At 40.1% G+C, this 19,602-nt stretch overlaps 1 protein-coding gene across 3 annotated transcripts in view; it reads right to left on the bottom strand.

Annotated features, from left to right (window-relative positions):
- lrrc4cb (leucine rich repeat containing 4C, genome duplicate b) overlaps positions 1-16,252 on the bottom strand; it is a 62,911-nt gene extending 46,659 nt beyond the window's left edge. The window contains exon 1 of one of the 3 annotated variants that reach the window (XM_045708582.1): positions 15,669-16,252. The gene's annotated coding sequence lies outside the window, so the exon portion shown is untranslated. Of the gene's footprint in view, positions 1-14,390; positions 14,791-14,990 lie in introns of those variants that run through there. The other 2 variants (XM_045708581.1, XM_045708583.1) reach the window with 2 other exon arrangements.
- Positions 16,253-19,602: the final 3,350 nt, after the last annotated feature.

The following is a 19,602-nucleotide window of genomic DNA, read 5'->3' as shown; positions in this document are numbered from 1 at the left end:
AGATGACTCAAAGCTGATACATCCCCAAGATGACTCAAAGCTGATACATCCCCAAGATGACTCAAAGCTGATACATCCCCAAGATGACTCAAAGCTGATACATCCCCAAGACGACTCAAAGCTGATACATCCCCAAGAAGACTCAAAGCTGATACATCCCCAAGATGACTCAAAGCTGATACATCCCCAAGATGACTCAAAGCTGATACAGACATCCCCAAGAAGACTCAAAGCTGATACAGACATCCCCAAGATGACTCAAAGCTGATACATCCCCAAGATGACTCAAAGCTGATACATCCCCAAGATGACTCAAAGCTGATACAGACATCCACCAAAGGGGATTCTACTAAGTATTGACTCAGGGGTGTGAATACTTATGTCAATTCGATTTCTGTATTTCTTTTTCAATTAATTTACTAAGATTTCTAAAAACATGTTTTCACTTTGTCATTATGGGGTATTGTTTGAAGATGGGTGAGCAAATAACATTTTGAATACATTTTGAATTCAGGCTGTAACAACAAAATGTGGAATAAGTCAAGGGGTGTGTAATGGTTTCTGAAGGCACTGTAAGCTGGAGAGCGGCCCAGCAGCCAAGCCCCCTAGCCTATGAAGTGTGAAATAAGCCCTTGTTTATGTAACACCTTAGTTTTCAGCGTCCACATGACTTATGTATTTCTATGCGTCTTACATGCTATTTACAGAGGTTATAGGTGTCTTATTCGGCATTGCAGCGTAAAGCTTGTTGAATAGCAAGAATGAAGTATTAGCTACAGTAATATTTGACAAGCACTCAACAATGCCTGATTTGCAACTTATTAGAATTTCATAAGCAGATTCCTACGTATCACAGCAACAAACCCTACAATAAAATGTGTGTACAAGTATTCTCTCCTCTGACATCGCCCACAAGTGTTATCTTTATAAGATAGTCATCTTTTCTCCTGCACACGTCCCTCGTGGCCCTCATAGGTGCTCGTCCCCCTGTCCGGCACTGACTGGCTCCATGTTGCAGAAAAGGCCTGTCTTGTCTCCTTGATCCTGGGTCATGAACACAGCCTCATCTGAAGGGGGACCTTTAAACACGGCTCTGTTTGATTAGACACCCTTCTGTTCCCCAGCCAAGGCTAACAGGGTTGTATTCATTTGGCACTGAGTGGAAGAAAACGGAATGAAACAGGAAGCGAATACCAGAAGCAGTCCAATGAGAGATGCAGGTTTTTGTTCTCTGTTGCATAAAAGTTTTGCTACTTGTTCCCTAATGAATAAGACCCAGATAATATGGCCCCACAAACACACCCTCCATTTCCTTTTCTCTGATAAATCCCCTTAAATGAGAAAGGGACTGCATTGCTGCAGGGAGCTGCAGGGAGCATAGTAACTGGATCAATGATACAAGAAAACAACATTTGCATCAATTTATTATGGCAGAAAAAATAATCAAAGTAGTGTTTATGAATCCCGGTGCATTTGGAGCAGCCCCCTCTTGTTCTTCACACATCTAATTTGCTCATGCATATTACAACATGCACCATTTGGCTCATGAATATGATATCGCTGGGACTGGGAGTCCCCGTAATCAACAATCAAGTCAACGTCTGCTAGTGGCTTTTTAGATATGAGGCCCGGTTCTCTCTCTCTCCTGTGTATTAGTCTGATCACAACCATTGTTGTTGACTTGCTATTGCTATGGTAGATCCAATATGTATGTATACATGCATTGTAATCAGTGCCTTTTCATGTCTACTTTTAATTGCATTCATGTTTATCTGTCATCTAATGATAATAAAGACCTTTCATGACCAGACGAGGGAATGAGTCTCCCAAACCTACTGTGCTAGATCAGTCTTGACCAATCCATGTCTCCCAAACCTACTGTGCTAGATCAGTCTTGACCAATCCATGTCTCCCAAACCTACCACGCTAGATCAGTATTGACCAATCCATGTCTCCCAAACCTACTGTGCTCGATCAGTCTTGACCAATCCATGTCTCCCAAACCTACCGTGCTAGCTCAGTCTTGACCAATCCATGTCTCCCAAACCTACTGTGCTAGATCAGTCTTGACCAATCCATGTCTCCCAAACCTACTGTGCTAGATCAGTATTGACCAATCCATGTCTCCCATACCTACTGTGCTAGATCAGTCTTGACCAATCCACTCCTCAGGGACCCCCAGCCGTAGACTGTTGCACATATTTGTTAAATCCCAGCACTAGCACACCTGATGTAACTAATCAAGGGTTTGAAGAATGAGTTGACCAGTTGAATCAGGTGTGTTAGCACTGATAGAACAAACATGCAACAGCTCAAGGTCGCCTACCTGGTTCATGGACTTTCAAACACTACATGAATTCCATCTGTCACAATCATAGGAATGGGTTTCTATGCTTTAGTGGCAACCCATACCATAAAAATGGATTTCTAAACCCTTCGCAAGGTCGGAATTTAAAATCTAAACTAGCTGAAGATCTAATTAAGAAATGTGTGATACCAAAATACTATGCATTCCTCATCCAGGCCTCGTACACAGGCTCGATGTGCACTCACTGGACTCACACACACACACCACACTGACACACACTGACACACACACACACATACTACACTGACACACACACACAGCTGTTACTCTCTGTTTATTATCTATACATAGTCACTTTACCCTTACCTACATGTATAGTATATATTACCTCAATTACCTCGACTACCCTGTACCCCCGCACATTGACTCAGTTCCGGTACCCCTTGTATATAGGCTCGTTACTGTTATTTTATTGTGTTACTATTTGTCCTTTAGTTTATTTAGCAGATTTGTCTGACTTTTTTTGGGGGGGGATTGTTGGTTAAGGGCTCGTCCATCAGCATTTCACAGAAAGGTCTCTGCTGTATTCGGAGCATGTGTCAAATAAAACTCAGTTTAATTTGAGGATGCTCTCCACCCAACCCCTGCCCTGAAGCCGAACGATGGCAGAACTTCAACCTGCCATATGTACCATAGCATGGCTACTCTAGAGCAACAGAGTGTCCTAAAGGAATACCTGGCCAAACAAAATACTATGCAAACACACCAGCATGTATATGATTGCAGGACTATTCAATCAAAAGGGACATTGGGAAGTTTTCTGGTAAGACTAACATTTTGCCCACTGCTATAAAGCTTGGTTTCAAATAACATGGTAAATATTTTATTAAAAGATTAAATTAATCCATCCGTGAATTCTTATACAATGTAAGATTAGCACACAAGATATAACAGCAATAGGAAATATAAGCCAAGAGTGCTGCAGTTTCTAACCAGCCTACGCTGAACAGACCATACGACTGATGAGGTAACTTTCCAAGGACAAGACTAGCTCACGCAGCATACAGTAGCCCCATGTCTTTAGTCAGAAATAGATTTTCACACTTATTTTGTAGAATCTTTAAGTAGATACAAAGCATGTCAGTGAGACCTGTCGGATTGGTCTGTTCAGAGGACATACATGAATGAAGTTAGTAATTCACTCCACATTTGATTGGTCACTATAGCCCACAAATGACTGACTCCATTTCCTCATGATGAATGACTGTGAGGGAATATCTGCATGTTCACTGGAGTGGAGTTATCAAGGCCATCTCTTTAAGAGTTAGGCAAACAGACAATAAAACCAGAGAGAAAAAGAGATGGATAGAGTAGAGAGACGTAAAGAAAGTGGGGTGGGATTTGTGAAAAAGAAGGACTGAGTGAATGAAAATCATCTTTCTCCATCAATATGACAATCTATCATCGCTTTAGTTATTACTAAGAATTTCTAAAGGATTTTCCTGGTAAGAAGGAGTGTGTTCAAAGACTTCCTACGGATATTAACAGATGAGATATGCAGACGCTTCGTGGCAAAGCCTTTTGGAGCTCTTTAGCATTAGCAGTTTTAAAGCAGAGGCATCTTCTACTGAAATAGCTGTATTTTATCAGAGGCATCTTCTACTGAAATAGCTGTATTTTATCAGAGGCGTTTTCCACTGAAATAGCTGTATTTTATCAGAGGCGTCTTCTACTGAAATAGCTGTATTTTATCAGAGGCATCTTCTACTGAAATAGCTGTATTTTATCAGAGGCATCTTCTACTGAAATAGCTGTATTTTATCAGAGGCATATTCTACTGAAATACCTGTATTTTATCAGAGGCATCTTCTACTGAAATAGCTGTATTTTATCAGAGGCATCTTCTACTGAAATAGCTGTATTTTATCAGAGGCGTCTTCTACTGAAATAGCTGTATTTTATCAGAGGCATCTTCTACTGAAATAGCTGTATTTTATCAGAGGCATCTTCTACTGAAATAGCTGTATTTTATCAGAGGCATCTTCTACTGAAATAGCTGTATTTTATCAGAGGCATCTTCTACTGAAATAGCTGTATTTTATCAGAGGCGTCCTCTACTGAAATAGCTGTATTTTATCAGAGGCATCTTCTACTGAAATAGCTGTATTTTATCAGAGGCATCTTCTACTGAAATAGCTGTATTTTATCAGAGGCGTCTTCTACTGAAATAGCTGTATTTTATCAGAGGCGTCTTCTACTGAAATAGCTGTATTTTATCAGAGGCATATTCTACTGAAATAGCTGTATTTTATCAGAGGCATCTTCTACTGAAATAGCTGTATTTTATCAGAGGCATATTCTACTGAAATACCTGTATTTTATCAGAGGCATCTTCTACTGAAATAGCTGTATTTTATCAGAGGCATCTTCTACTGAAATAGCTGTATTTTATCAGAGGCATCTTCTACTGAAATAGCTGTATTTTATCAGAGGCGTCTTCTACTGAAATAGCTGTATTTTATCAGAGGCGTCTTCTACTGAAATAGCTGTATTTTATCAGAGGCATCTTCTACTGAAATAGCTGTATTTTATCAGAGGCATCTTCTACTGAAATAGCTGTATTTTATCAGAGGCATCTTCTACTGAAATAGCTGTATTTTATCAGAGGCATCTTCTACTGAAATAGCTGTATTTTATCTGGAGCACTGTTGGATTCTGTCATGTGTAGGAGTGTGAATAGGTAGGCAGAAAGGTGTCAACCAGGGCTTGTTGGTGGGTGGTTGGTTTACACTGTAGCTACGCTCTATTGGTCAAAGCTCTGCCATACAGAGGAAGATTCTATACCTACAGTGACTCAGTGAATGGGTGTGTTTCAGATGCACACATTCTGCAGAGGTCTGCGCAGGACATCAGATGTTGGCAGTAATTAGAGAAATGTTGGAAGTATCAGGAAGCACATCAATATGATATGATGATCTTCTAAACTCCTCAGGCCTGCGTACTGTAGACTGTGTTTTTGGAACACACTCATTAGATGAGCCCTTGAGATTCCATCCACGGAATCAGTGAGAGAAAGGAGGAAGTTTAGTGTTTCTATGACCTAGACTTTCCCAGAATCTCAAAAATAAACATCAATGGTTGGAGGCGTGGGGTGGTTCTGACGCAAAACACGCTTGCATTCTATATCCTGGTTCATATACTACATTCCACTGAAAAGTCTTATTCTATATCCTGGTTCATATACTACGTTCCTTATGAAAAGTCTCATTCCATATCCTGGTTCATATACTACGTTCCTTATGAAAAGTCTCATTCCATATCCTGGTTCATATACTACCTTCCTGTGAAAAGTCTCATTCTATATCCTGGTTCATATACTACGTTCCTGTGAAAAGTCTCATTCTATATCCTGGTTCCTATACTACGTTCCTGTGAAAAGTCTCATTCTATATCCTGGTTCATATACTACATTCCTATGAAAAGTCTCATTCTATATCCTGGTTCATATACTACCTTCCTGTGAAAAGTCTCATTCTATATCCTGGTTCATATACTACCTTCCTGTGAAAAGTCTCATTCTATATCCTGGTTCATATACTACCTTCCTGTGAAAAGTCTCATTCTATATCCTGGTTCCTATACTACGTTCCTGTGAAAAGTCTCAACGCATTTTGACATACAGTCTACCTGTTGGTTCTACATAAAGTGTTACCATAGTATTTTCCGGTCCTTGTCAACAACCCTCTGAACTGTGTCCCTCTCTGGGATAAGAAGCCGTCTGTAAAGCTTAATCCACATTAGACAGAAAGCTAACATCACAGACAACGGAACAGGCCTGGCTTCTTCACGTTTAGCATGCTAACTTTGATTTAAATGTCAGGATTGCAGAGTGACAGGCTACGGAACTGGCTGAATAATCCTCTTTCAGGAGCACGGAACCATGACGACCCTGACTGCCACAGTGGCTGGAATACTGAGAAGAGTTCCACCGGTCTGGCTGGCTGATACGTTGGTCAGACTCATTCACAAGCAGTCAACTTCATCGAGATGTGGCTAGCTGTCTCCAGACCAGACACAAACACATGTTTCATCAGGGGGAGGGTGGTTCAGTAACCATCCACCAAGACTGGGTGGGCAGGATGTTAGGGGCTAAACCAGGGTCACTGCTCTGTGATATTGGGGAAGCCCCACTTCAGAAGGACAGAACGGCTGATTAGGGTTTGAGCAGGAGACACAAAGTGAGGGGAATCGTTGTATACTAGAAAGGAGGGACACAGACAAACAGACACAGATACACAGACACTCATAAACATGCACAGACACACACTCACGCACACACACACTGTAGAATTTGTCTCCCTGTGGAATTTTTCTTCAGTAGATCTCTCAACTGAAACATTATTGAACATCAATCCTGTACAGTACGAGTACAACAGGAAAGATAATGATCTGAACAAATGGATCAGCATTTTTGCCATTGACAAAAGTCCAAGACAGTCAGAAATGAACATTCATGAACATTTTATTTCCTCGGCTTGCAGTCGTATAACACTCAATGGAAGCAGGCAGCAGCTGCCTACTGGAAGCAGAGTTGGGAGACATTTAAGTGATGCATGTCAATTGCTAGCCTGGTTACACCACGGAACACTGCAGCATTCCAGTGTGGTTTAAAAAGGCTAGTCAATATAGTCACCAAAGGTTAATCTCTAAGCCAAAGGTATTTAAATCTGAGCCTGGAGGTCCGATGTACTGCTGGTTGTCTTATCTACCTGATAATGAATTGCACTCACCTAGTGTCCTGGTGTCCCAGGACTAAATCTGTTCCTTATTAGAGGGGAACAATGAAAATCAGCAGTGATTGTTTTCACTATAAAGGACCCTGACAGTGGCTGTCTGACAGCAAGGCTCATATACTGTAACCATCCATGGCTATATCAACATATGCACCATATTTATAAGATGAATATACATTAATCATTAAGAAAGACTGTCAATATTATGCTGCGTCAAATTGTAGGGGGCAGATAAGATACCTTGAAATCCGGACATGCACTGGATGGACAATGTTAGTGGGCTGATTGTTGCAGGATTGACACGCTCCAAAAAAATTATGATCTTTTATTCGAGCAAGATGGAACCATGGGCGCTTTCTCTACTGGGTCGTTCCACTAAATGAGTGCCCTTTGCGTCCCTTTGATATTTTAAGTAGAAATTGTGCACCAATATTGAATTTGAAAAGCCTGTGATATTCAATTAAGTGCCCTTTAATAAACACCACATGGAGAATTTAATAAATCAGACTTTTTTATATGAATAAAGACTTGCTAATGTGGCAAAATTCTGCATTTGAAATGTCCCTCCATGCACCCTCTGTAACTTCCAGAAAGATTGGAACCTACTTAACCATAACACATCTCTCAGTTTTTACCATCATTGTAAAGTCTAGTTATTTTGTTGCTTTGATAAAGTAAATTCCGAAGATTATTGTTTACAGTGAGCTTCAAAAGTATTAGGACCGTGACATTTTTTGTGTTGTTTTGTCTCTGTACTCCAGCACTTTGGATTTGAAATGAAACAATGACTGTGAGGTTAAAGTGCAGACTGACAGCTTTCTTTGAGGATATTTTCATCCATATCAGGTGAACCGTTTAGAAGTTCCATCACTTTTTGTACATAGTTCCCCCATTTTAGGGGACTAAAAGTATTGGGACAAATTCACTTATATGTGTATTTAAGTAGTCAAAAATGTTGAATTTGTTCCCATATTCCTAGCATGGACTGACTACATCAAGCTTGTGACTCCACAAACTTGTTGGATGCATTTGCTGTTTGTTTTGGTTGTGTTTCAGAAAATGTTTTGCCCAATAAAAATGAATGTTAAATAATGTATTGTGACATTTTGGAGTCACATTTATTGTAAATAAGAATATAACATGTTTCTAAACACTTCAACATTATTGTGGATGCTACTATGATTACGGATAATCCTGAATGAATCGTGAATAATGATGAGTGAGAAAGTTAGATGCACAAATATCATACCGCCAAGACATGCTAACCTCTCACCATTACAATTACAGGGAGGTTAGCATTTTATATCATATCCACCAAGACATGCCAACCTCTCACCATTACAATTACAGGGAGGTTAGCATTTTATATCGTATCCACCAAGACATGCCAACCTCTCACCATTACAATAACAGGGGAGTATAGTATTTTATATCATATCCACCAAGACATGCTAACCTCTCACCATTACAATTACAGGGAGGTTAGCATTTTATATCATATCCACCAAGACATGCCAACCTCTCACCATTACAATTACAGGGAGGTTAGTATTTTATATCATATCCACCAAGACATGCTAACCTCTCACCATTACAATAACAGGGGAGGTTAGTATTTTATGTCATATCCACCAAGACATGCCAACCTCTCACCATTACAATAACAGGGGAGGTTAGTATTTTATGTCATATCCACCAAGACATGCCAACCTCTCACCATGACAAGAACAGGGAGGTTAGTATTTTATGTCATATCCACCAAGACATGCCAACCTCTCACCATTACAATAACAGGGGAGGTTAGTATTTTATGTCATATCCACCAAGACATGCTAACCTCTCACCATTACAATAACAGGGGAGGTTAGTATTTTATGTCATATCCACCAAGACATGCTAACCTCTCACCATTACAATAACAGGGAGGTTAGTATTTTATATCATATCCACCAAGACATGCCAACCTCTCACCATTACAATAACAGGGAGGTTAGTATTTTATGTCATATCCACCAAGACATGCCAACCTCTCACCATTACAATAACAGGGGAGGTTAGTATTTTATATCATATCCACCAAGACATGCTAACCTCTCACCATGACAATAACAGGGGAGGTTAGTATTTTATGTCATATCCACCAAGACATGCCAACCTCTCACCATTACAATTACAGGGAGGTTAGTATTTTATATCATATCCACCAAGACATGCCAACCTCTCACCATTACAATTACAGGGAGGTTAGCATTTTATATCATATCCACCAAGACATGCCAACCTCTCACCATTACAATAACAGGGAGGTTAGTATTTTATATCATATCCACCAAGACATGCTAACCTCTCACCATTACAATTACAGGGAGGTTAGTATTTTATATCATATCCACCAAGACATGCCAACCTCTCACCATTACAATAACAGGGGAGGTTAGTATTTTATGTCATATCCACCAAGACATGCTAACCTCTCACCATTACAATAACAGGGAGGTTAGTATTTTATGTCATATCCACCAAGACATGCCAACCTCTCACCATTACAATAACAGGGGAGGTTAGTATTTTATGTCATATCCACCAAGACATGCTAACCTCTCACCATTACAATAACAGGGGAGGTTAGTATTTTATATCATATCCACCAAGACATGCCAACCTCTCACCATTACAATAACAGGGGAGGTTAGTATTTTATGTCATATCCACCAAGACATGCCAACCTCTCACCATTACAATAACAGGGAGGTTAGTATTTTATGTCATATCCACCAAGACATGCCAACCTCTCACCATTACAATAACAGGGAGGTTAGTATTTTATGTCATATCCACCAAGACATGCCAACCTCTCACCATTACAATAACAGGGGAGGTTAGTATTTTATGTCATATCCACCAAGACATGCCAACCTCTCACCATTACAATAACAGGGGAGGTTAGTATTTTATGTCATATCCACCAAGACATGCCAACCTCTCACCATTACAATTACAGGGAGGTTAGTATTTTATATCATATCCACCAAGACATGCTAACCTCTCACCATGACAATAACAGGGGAGGTTAGCATATATTGTGTCATATTGTATCATCCAAAGTGGTGGAGTACAGAGCCAAAACAACAACAAATGTGTGACTGTCCCAATAGTTTTGGAGCTCACTGTATTTCATATGATTAGTGATTCATTTTAAGGTAAAAAACAACAACCCAGCCCTCATTTTAAAGTCAACCCTGTTCTGTAAACTGAACTCTCATTTGAATATGGTGAAACTATTCCTTTTTAAATATTTTTTCCCGAGAAATATTGAACATCTAATAATCAAATCATAGTGTAAAACCTGGTGAGCACCATTTTCTGGTGGAAAACTGAATGGGTCGAGCATAACACAGCAGCCCTATTACTCAGACATAACACAGCAGCCCTATTACTCAGACATAACACAGCAGCCCTATTACTCAGACATAACACAGCAGCCCTATTACTCAGACATAACACAGCAGCCCTATTACTCAGACATAACACAGCAGCCCTATTACTCAGACATAACACAGCAGCCCTATTACTCAGACATAACACAGCAGCCCTATTACTCAGACATAACACAGCAGCCCTATTACTCAGACATAACACAGCAGCCCTATTACTCAGACATAACACAGCAGCCCTAGTACTCAGACATAACACAGCAGCCCTATTACTCAGACATAACACAGCAGCCCTATTACTCAGACATAACACAGCAGCCCTATTACTCAGACAGACAGGCTAAAAAAAATATCAAATGTCTTTCTTTTTTTGTTACAAGCTTCCATTCACCCTGTCACAAGGGGATTTATGGCTGATTTAAGATTAAATCGTCAACTCTGTTATGGTCAACCCTGTTACTATATTTGGCACTTAATAGGCACTTACTATAGTCATTTTTATTTAACCTCTTGAGATAGGGAAAATAGTTCTTTAACATTAAAAAAGGATATGCCCCTTTTTTTTCAATTTTTGCCTAAAATAACATACCCAAATCTAACTGCCTGTATTGCAGGCCCTGAAGCAAGGATATGCATATTTTTGGTACCATTTGAAAGGCAACACTTTGAAGTTTGTGGAAATGTGAAAGGGATATAGGAGAATATAACACAATAGATCTGGTGAAAGATAATACAAAGAGAAAACCAAACGTTCTTTTGTATTTTTTTGTTGTACCATCATCTTTTAAATTCAAGAGAAAGGCCATAATGTATTATTCCAGCCCAGGTGCAATTTAGATTTTGGTCACTAGATGGCAGCAGTGTATGTGCAACGTGTTAGACTGATCCAATGAACCATTGCAATTATTTTCAAAATGTTGTATCAAGACTGCCCAAATGTGCCTAGTTAGTTTATTAATAACTTTTTATGTTGAAAATGGGGCACTCTCCTCAAACAATAACATGGTATTCTTTCACTGTAATACTACTGTAAATTGGACAGTGCAGTTCGATTAACAACAATTTAAGCTTTCTGCCAATATCAGATATGTCTATGTCCTAGAAAATGTTCTTTTTACTTACAACCTTATGCTAATCGCATTAGCCTATGTTAGCTCAACCGTCCTGTGGAATGGATACCGATCCCGAAGAAGTTAAGGACAGAATGAATGAATTTTTTTTATGACAGAATGTTAAAATGAAGTGAAAACAAAACTAAATAAATAATCTCAAAAGCATGGACTACAGTAGAAGTATGAGACAGTGTTTGACTACAGTAGAAGTATGAGGCAGTATATCGACTATAGTAGAAGCATGAGGCAATGCATCGACTACAGTAGAAGTAAGAGGCAATGTATCAACTACAGTAGAATATGAGGCAGTGTATCAACTACAGTAGAATATGAGGCAGTGTATAAACTACAGTAGAATATGAGGCAGTGTATCAACTACAGTAGAAGTATGAGGCAGTGTATAAACTACAGTAGAAGTATGAGGCAGTGTATCAACTACAGTAGAATATGAGGCCGTGTATCAACTACAGTAAAAGTATGAGGTAGTGTATGGACTACAGTAGAAGTATGAGGCAGTGTATCGACTACAGTAGAATATGAGGCAGTGTATCAACTACAGTGGAAGTATGAGACAGTGTATAAACTACAGTAGAAATATGAGTCAATGTATCAACTACAGTAGAATATGAGGCAGTGTATCAACTACAGTAGAATATGAGGCAGTGTACTGACTACAGTAGAAGTATGAGGCAGTGTATGGACTACAGTAGAAGTAAGAGGCAATGTGTCAACTACAGTAGAAGTATGAGGCAGTGTATCAACTACATTTGAAGTATGAGGCAGTGTATCGATTACATTTGAAGTATGAGGCAGTGTATGGACTACAGTAGAAGTATGAGGCAGTGTACTGACTACAGTAGAAGTATGAGGCAGTGTATGGACTACAGTAGAAGTATGAGGCAGTGGAGGCCCATGTGTCTACTTCCTCTTAGTTCAACTTCTCAGTATGAATGAGACAAAGCATGGTCATATTGTACTTAGTGCATATATTTCTCTAAACAGCATGCAGTATTGTTAGTACAATACTGTAAAAATACCTTTAGTAAACTGTAGGTAATAGTTACATTCTGACACAGCCCCCCCCAGTGTGAATTTAGCCCCCCCAGTGTGAATTTACCCCCCCAATTGTAATCTACAGTATTTTCCACTGAACAATGCTGACCAAGAACTTCACAAGCCTCCACTGGAGGACACTGATGTTAGCCCAATGTTTATGAATGACCTTTAAGAGAAAGTTCATCCTTTCAATAACAAATGAATGGGGAAGATTGGAACCACGTTATTAGATGGTATCAATCTTTCTGACTCATATAGGATTGAGGCTTGGACATTTCTCTAAATGAATATCATGTGATCTAGACCACAGACGGTGTGGAATACCAACTCAGCTCGACATGAGAACGCTTTTGAGATATGAGAACATCACACAACATTTATATGAACTTCTATGTCATCCAAACCAAACTCTTGGCAAGTCATTCAAGCCAGACCTTGATACTTCATATATTTGAAGATGCTTTAGGCCAGAAGTCAGTGAGAGTCTCAGACTGTGATCTAAGTCGATAAATCAAGGCATTAGGCTGTGAAATGTAACATTGTATTGATTCCATGCTCACAGGACCCAACAGACGTGTCACTTCACACCATGAGTGCAATCTGCTTCCATGATTTGCACTGCTAAACATATTCAGTGCTATGGCATAGTAACAGTCAGTTTCAGGTTGAAGTAATTCAAGCAGAAGACCAAACAGCGTACATCATAGTGATTAGTTAAACATGACTAATTTAAAGTGGTATATTACGCATATAGCAGACATGCCATTATTGAAAGAAATATAAATGGGATTTAAGGTAATGTGTGCCTTTGGCAAAACATGATAGGGGTTTCCAATTTCCAGCGTAAGCCAAAAAGTAAATATCATTCTTCTTGAGCTGCTGGTCTGTTGGCAAATGGTGAATATACAACAACATGTGAAGAGATAATATACTTCATGCATATTTGAATGAGTGTTCTGAAGAACCAATGTTTACAGTGAGAAACCGTTGAAATTAAAGTGCATGCCAATTGAAACATTCATGTTTTCTCAATGCACAGTTGCCTTAAAACATGCTAATGAACATGGCCTACATGTTAATGGTTATTTATAATGGAGAAACTTACATGAACACAGTATTACTATCTAAAGAAATGTGCTTTCATGTTCTGGGTAATATGCTTTCATGCTCGTGTAAATCTATATAGGAGGCCTAACAAGGTAGCGCCCTCCAGTAGCCTAAAGCTGGTAGTATTTCCAGCACCACCTTCCAATGGATAGCTCCCATCAACACGTAACTGTATTAACTCACCCAAGCGTGACGCCCCGTTGAGGCACCGCAGCTATAATATAACACCCACTATTTAGAATCTGAATCAGCACCAAATGACATAACTCCTGGTTGGACATCATGCTCCTTCTGGTCAACAGTGCTCGGGAATCCGATTGGAGGAAATCAACACTAATGCACCTCCATCACATTCCATTAGCAGCTGTGCCACCGGAAGACCACTGGGGTTGAGACACAAGCAGTCTCATGTGGGCTGACACTCCGCTCGAGTCAATTGCTTTGAACGTCATAAATATCACGGTGGATTTAACATGCACGGATACAGAGTTAGTGGTTAAAAGCTAACTGGGGGGCCTAGTCAGTTGAGAAATATTACTCAAAACATCCCAAATCTAAGAAACCCTATTGTAGAACTCACCTGAAGAATTTGGTGAGTCAATCTGGTGGCCCCGGTGCTGAAAATGTGTCATTACTAAGCGGCATGACGAACCACACCTGAGCTGAATATGAATGACCATATGACGTATTCTAGCAACATTGGTATAATGGCTATACAGGGATTTACAGAATCCCGAATCTACCTAAACACACTGTCTCACCAAACGGTCTAGGCCATACCCCCATCATTAAATAAATAAAGCCTATTATTACGTATATATTTATCTAACCACTTACTATGTCTCCTTCGGACTCTCTCTCTCTCTCCCTCCCTCTCTCTCTCTCTCTCTCTCTCTCTCTTTCTTAAACACACATGCACATATACACACACACACGAGAGAGAGCTTCACATGGTTTAATTATATCTGTAAAAAAATGTGAATTAACATCAACTATTGTACATAGTTGATGTTAATAAAGCGACATTATAGCGACATTAGTCTATAGCGGAAAACGGTGTCGTGTTGAACACCCAAATGACCACTCTGTCGTGTAGAGTAGCCGAGATGGATAAGAAAGATTAAAGTGCCTAACTTAATGCAGATATAAGAGGTGAATATATCATATAAAACATACTTACGCATTTTCTCGAAGATATGGGATTGTTCTCAAAATCTAGCAAAAAAATGAAACACACCAGGGCCAAGGTATCCGATTGGATTGGCTGTAAGACCGATGCACAATTCTCACCCATGTGAAAGGATTCGAGGCAACCACACGTAGTCTACATCGGCAGCAGCAGAATCAAAAACGTAAGAAAACGAACCTCGAACGCAATAAAAAAAATTACAAATGATCAAAAAGAGGTGCATGAAATTGGGATGAATCCACCATTCCTGTGGCCACAGTGGAGAAAACCCGCGGGGTGCCGGTAGCTTTTGACTTTGTATTCCGATGGGGGGAAATGCTGCCGAGTTTGTGAGAGAGCGATAAGTCTGGGGCTATTTCTACATATAGCCCTGTCCTGTGGAACTGAACGTGGTGCCCTATATAGGATTTCTCAGTGACATTATTCTTGAGCGCACACAGTTAATGCCATAAACCGAGATTGAAATGAACTATCCACATTTCGATTGATGTTCATCCCTTATTGGTGCAGTTCTCTGATAGCCTACTGGAGGATTTGCAGAGGTATAATATCAGTTACCATAAAGGGTCACATGTCCAGGCAATATTCCCGAACATGATCGATGTAGCAAGCGTAAAATCAAACACAGATATAAGTATATGCATGGATGCAGTCGAGGTGTGTACATACATGTCTCAAAAGGACGCAGACATTCTTATTCGAAGGTTCTGATCCAGATTCGTCCAACAACCACCAAATGCATCCATAGCCAATCCATCAACTTGATTCCCTGGCAAATAACGCAGAGCCTAATACGCAAACCAATGGCATATGAGCGCGCGGAATGTAGCCTATATGCGCTCTGTAATGACTAAATATCCACCAGAAGCTGGTTTTGGATGCAGTCCGGTAGGCTACCTATTTAACATAAGCGTAACTATTGATAATAATTTTTGCGTTGTCAGGGGGATTTGTGGGATCCGTGTAATATCAGCACCATCAATATTCCGTGTGTTCCATATCCACCGGGGAGCCACTGTGTTCTAATCGCTCTTGCGCTTGCTGCAGTCCATGGCTGGAATAGGGAGGAATTCATTAGACTGCATGGTCCGAGCTCAGCGATGTAAAAATCTGCTACACGCTGAATACTACTGCCGTGTGTGCGGTAGGCTATAGACTGCAACCTCTCTAGTATTCCCCAACAATCCACCGTCTCATTCTACCGATCTTCCATTTGGGTTACATCTCTGAACTCATTCATTATTGACTGATCAATAGCATTAACACATAAAGGCCAGAGGGAATGGTGTGTGTGTGTGTGTGTGTGTGTGTGTGTGTGTGTGTGTGTGTGTGTGTGTGTGTGTGTGTGTGTGTGTGTGTGTGTGTGTGTGTGTGTGTGTGTGTGTGTGTGTGTGTGTGTGTGTTTACTTGATGAGGCAGGGTTGCCACCTACAGGCGTTTGCTCCTCTCAATTCAACTATTGACAATAATCAGTCATTTCACAGGGTGTCCTGCCTAATCAAAATGATACACTTCGGTAGTCTTTAAATCACCTGCATCTGCACCTTTTACATTATAGGTCATTGCATTTTCTGTGACTTACAAGGATGTCTGAGCATGTAACAGGACGTCCGATTCCGGTGTGACCTCAGGCAAGTGGCACTTTGTGAGAAGCTTCATAGAAATGAGACGGCAATGACAGTAGGCTGTTTGGCTGGATGTATTGTGTAGCGTTGAGTGGATCTAGTAGAGGCCAGAGCCATACTTAGAATACATGTAATGCTCTGGTCTAGGCCACAGCCCTACATTGTTACTAGAAAACATTTGGTGCTCATCGTTGCAGTGAAAATGTATCATCGTAACCTGACACAAACACATAGACAAACAGGCGCAGGCGCGGGCACACGCACACGCGTTCAGGCGATTCAGCACCGACTGAAAAGAACAGCGACAGAATCTGAATTTCGAAATTCAGCCCGCAAGACAGTGGACAGCGACTGTTTTAGGCGCAGCCAGTCGAAGCCTAGAAGTCGAATGATATATATGCTTGTGCTTTGCTTTTAGTGTTTTGTGTAATTGATGTCTATATAGGTATTTATAGTGTAATGGTTGTTTATTGATGTGTTGATGCAGGGCTCATGGTTAGATGGTTAGATTAAAATACATGAAAGGGTTGGTAATCTTACAGAAGGCCTAGTTATGGGAATAACAGCAACACAGAGGGAAAGTCTTAAAGCACCTTAGTGTATTATTATGTTTCCTTCTTTGCCTTACTGATCAATGTCATTTTTCAAAGAGTCCACGCAACCGGTTTAAACCGGTTTAAATGGCAAAGCTGAAAACTAGCACACAAACCAACACTATTTAATTTCACAAAGTATTGTATTACATTAGATGACACTACACCTCATAAATATACTGTAAATTGAATACATCCACACGTGCCCGGAAAGAACCGTTTAGAACAATGTTGAGGTGATCGTAACTGTATATACTTTCCTTTAATGTAAAACATTTTTTTTATAAAGGAAGTCACATTAATGATGTAATGGTCACACCATGAAAGATTAGAATACTTTCATCTTCAGACACGGCGGATTCATTTTGATATATTTTCTATAATCAGCATTTTATGCAGGCTTTGATGAAACAGGAATTTAAATTCGGAGAGATGTCTTTGAGAGCCGAGAGCCGAAAATAAATCTAAAACTATCAGTGGGATGGTTGAAGGGAGGGATGGATGAAATGTGACGTTGTAAAAGTGATTAGTTGCAGCAAGTATTCTTCTGAATACATCTAAGTACTGTAGTAGAACACTGTAATAAAAACTACAATCTACTTCCATGTCAACTGTTTTGCTCCGAATACTTCCATTGATTTAGTTACTTGGTCAAATTAAACATCACAGAAATTCCACCTGACATGACAGCCAACATTAAATAATTGGCTCCTACTTTAAACACTTTTTTTTTAAATAAGGCTTTAATGAGGCTTTACGGGTCTTGGAAAAATCCCTGCTAGGGTGCCAAAGAACCCACATTAATGGATCTTATATGTACTTTATCAAGTAGCAGTGACTGCTTATAAAGTATTTATAAATAATCTGTGTAGCGCTTATGAAGACTTTATGAACGCTCTATAAAGACGTAATAGGTTTTCGTTCGTTTGGGACCCAAATGGGAATGTGTTCTAGGTCACATCGTGGCATCAAGCACCTAACCTTTTTATTTTGGGGAACTGCTTCGTCAGTTCCTCATTAACTGTGGTTCATGCGATGCTATGACAAGCCTGTTACATCATGACCATGTTTAAAGGTCATGAACAGCCAAAATCATGTTTTTCAGGAAATTGATGATATTTTGATGAAAACAGATCAAAGTATGATGACCAAAGTATGAAAAATGACTGTTGCTTCTACATTGATCAAGTTTGATTATAAAGTTACTGGTTCCCTCCCCAATGTCAAACACTTGGATTCATTATTAAGGGGACAAGGTGACATCACATTAACGCTCATTTTAATACACCAATGGTAACGTGATTCTCTTACCTAATGTAAATAAGTACTGCCTTGTAACCAACATCGGAGAAGGCGTGCTGCACAGGGGCGTGGTATATATGGATAGATAGCAACTCTACTGGTTCCTAAATTTTAGTGTAGGGTGTCAGCAAATATAATTCAAAGTTTACCCTATTCATCTCTGGCAAATATATTATATGTCGCCCCTTTCAGCTGCGTCTGGTGTTAGTATGTTGCTGGCTAGCTAGGTCTTCAGCCAGCGTGGAACAAAAGGGGGCGATGGGTCATTCAAAACGCAGACGCAGTTGTCAAGTCAACACATCAGTCAGTGGTGCTGTGAACTGCACCACAAGAGACATGCCAAATGGGAGATGAATTTAAAAAAAATTGATATCATTGATGCAATTTCAATGTTGTTTGAGTTGCTTTGTGTTTCACCAAATTAGCTTGAGATGATTTTACTGCGACACTGCTCACTGCATCCAAGTTGCTTGAAATAGGCGTTTCAAAGAGCTGTCAGTCAGAGCTCATGAATATAAGCTCCCCGCCCACTCAGCCTGTCTTTTCAAACTTCCTGGTAGTTAGCCAAATGTCATTTTCAGAACCTTTAAATACCTGAAGCAGTAAACTGCCAAATAAATTGAAGGACACGGAGGAAAGCGGCAAGTTAAAGTGTTAACAAATCCCTGAGGAAAGGTGCCTTCCGTTGGTTAATCTCCTTCAGTTTGGCCCACAGCCCCTGCACTGTCACACTGCATTGTCTGTTTCTTCCTCCTTCATCTCTTTCTATATCTGCCTATAGGGAGTTTGGGATCAGCTGTCTTGAAAAAACAAGTCTCACAGCTTTCTGGGACAAACTTCAAGAGCCAGAAAAAAAAACTTCCAAGGATTTTCCATAGCTACTGTACCAAGGCTGTCCTTCAATTATTAAAATGGCTACCCCCAATGCACTTGTTCTCCCAGCCTTGATTGAATATTAAGTGGCCACCCCCAACATAAGAGATCCATAAGATGAGGCCCATGCAGAGACTAAAGGCTGAGTCGGCATCATCTCCTCTCCCTGAGTCCCAGCAGAAGACGAACCCGAGCCTTTCAACACAACTG

This window comes from Salmo salar, chromosome ssa26, assembly GCF_905237065.1.
Source record: "Salmo salar chromosome ssa26, Ssal_v3.1, whole genome shotgun sequence".
Classification (NCBI taxonomy): Eukaryota; Metazoa; Chordata; class Actinopteri; order Salmoniformes; family Salmonidae; genus Salmo; species Salmo salar.
This window is presented reverse-complemented; position numbering and strand designations above follow the sequence as displayed.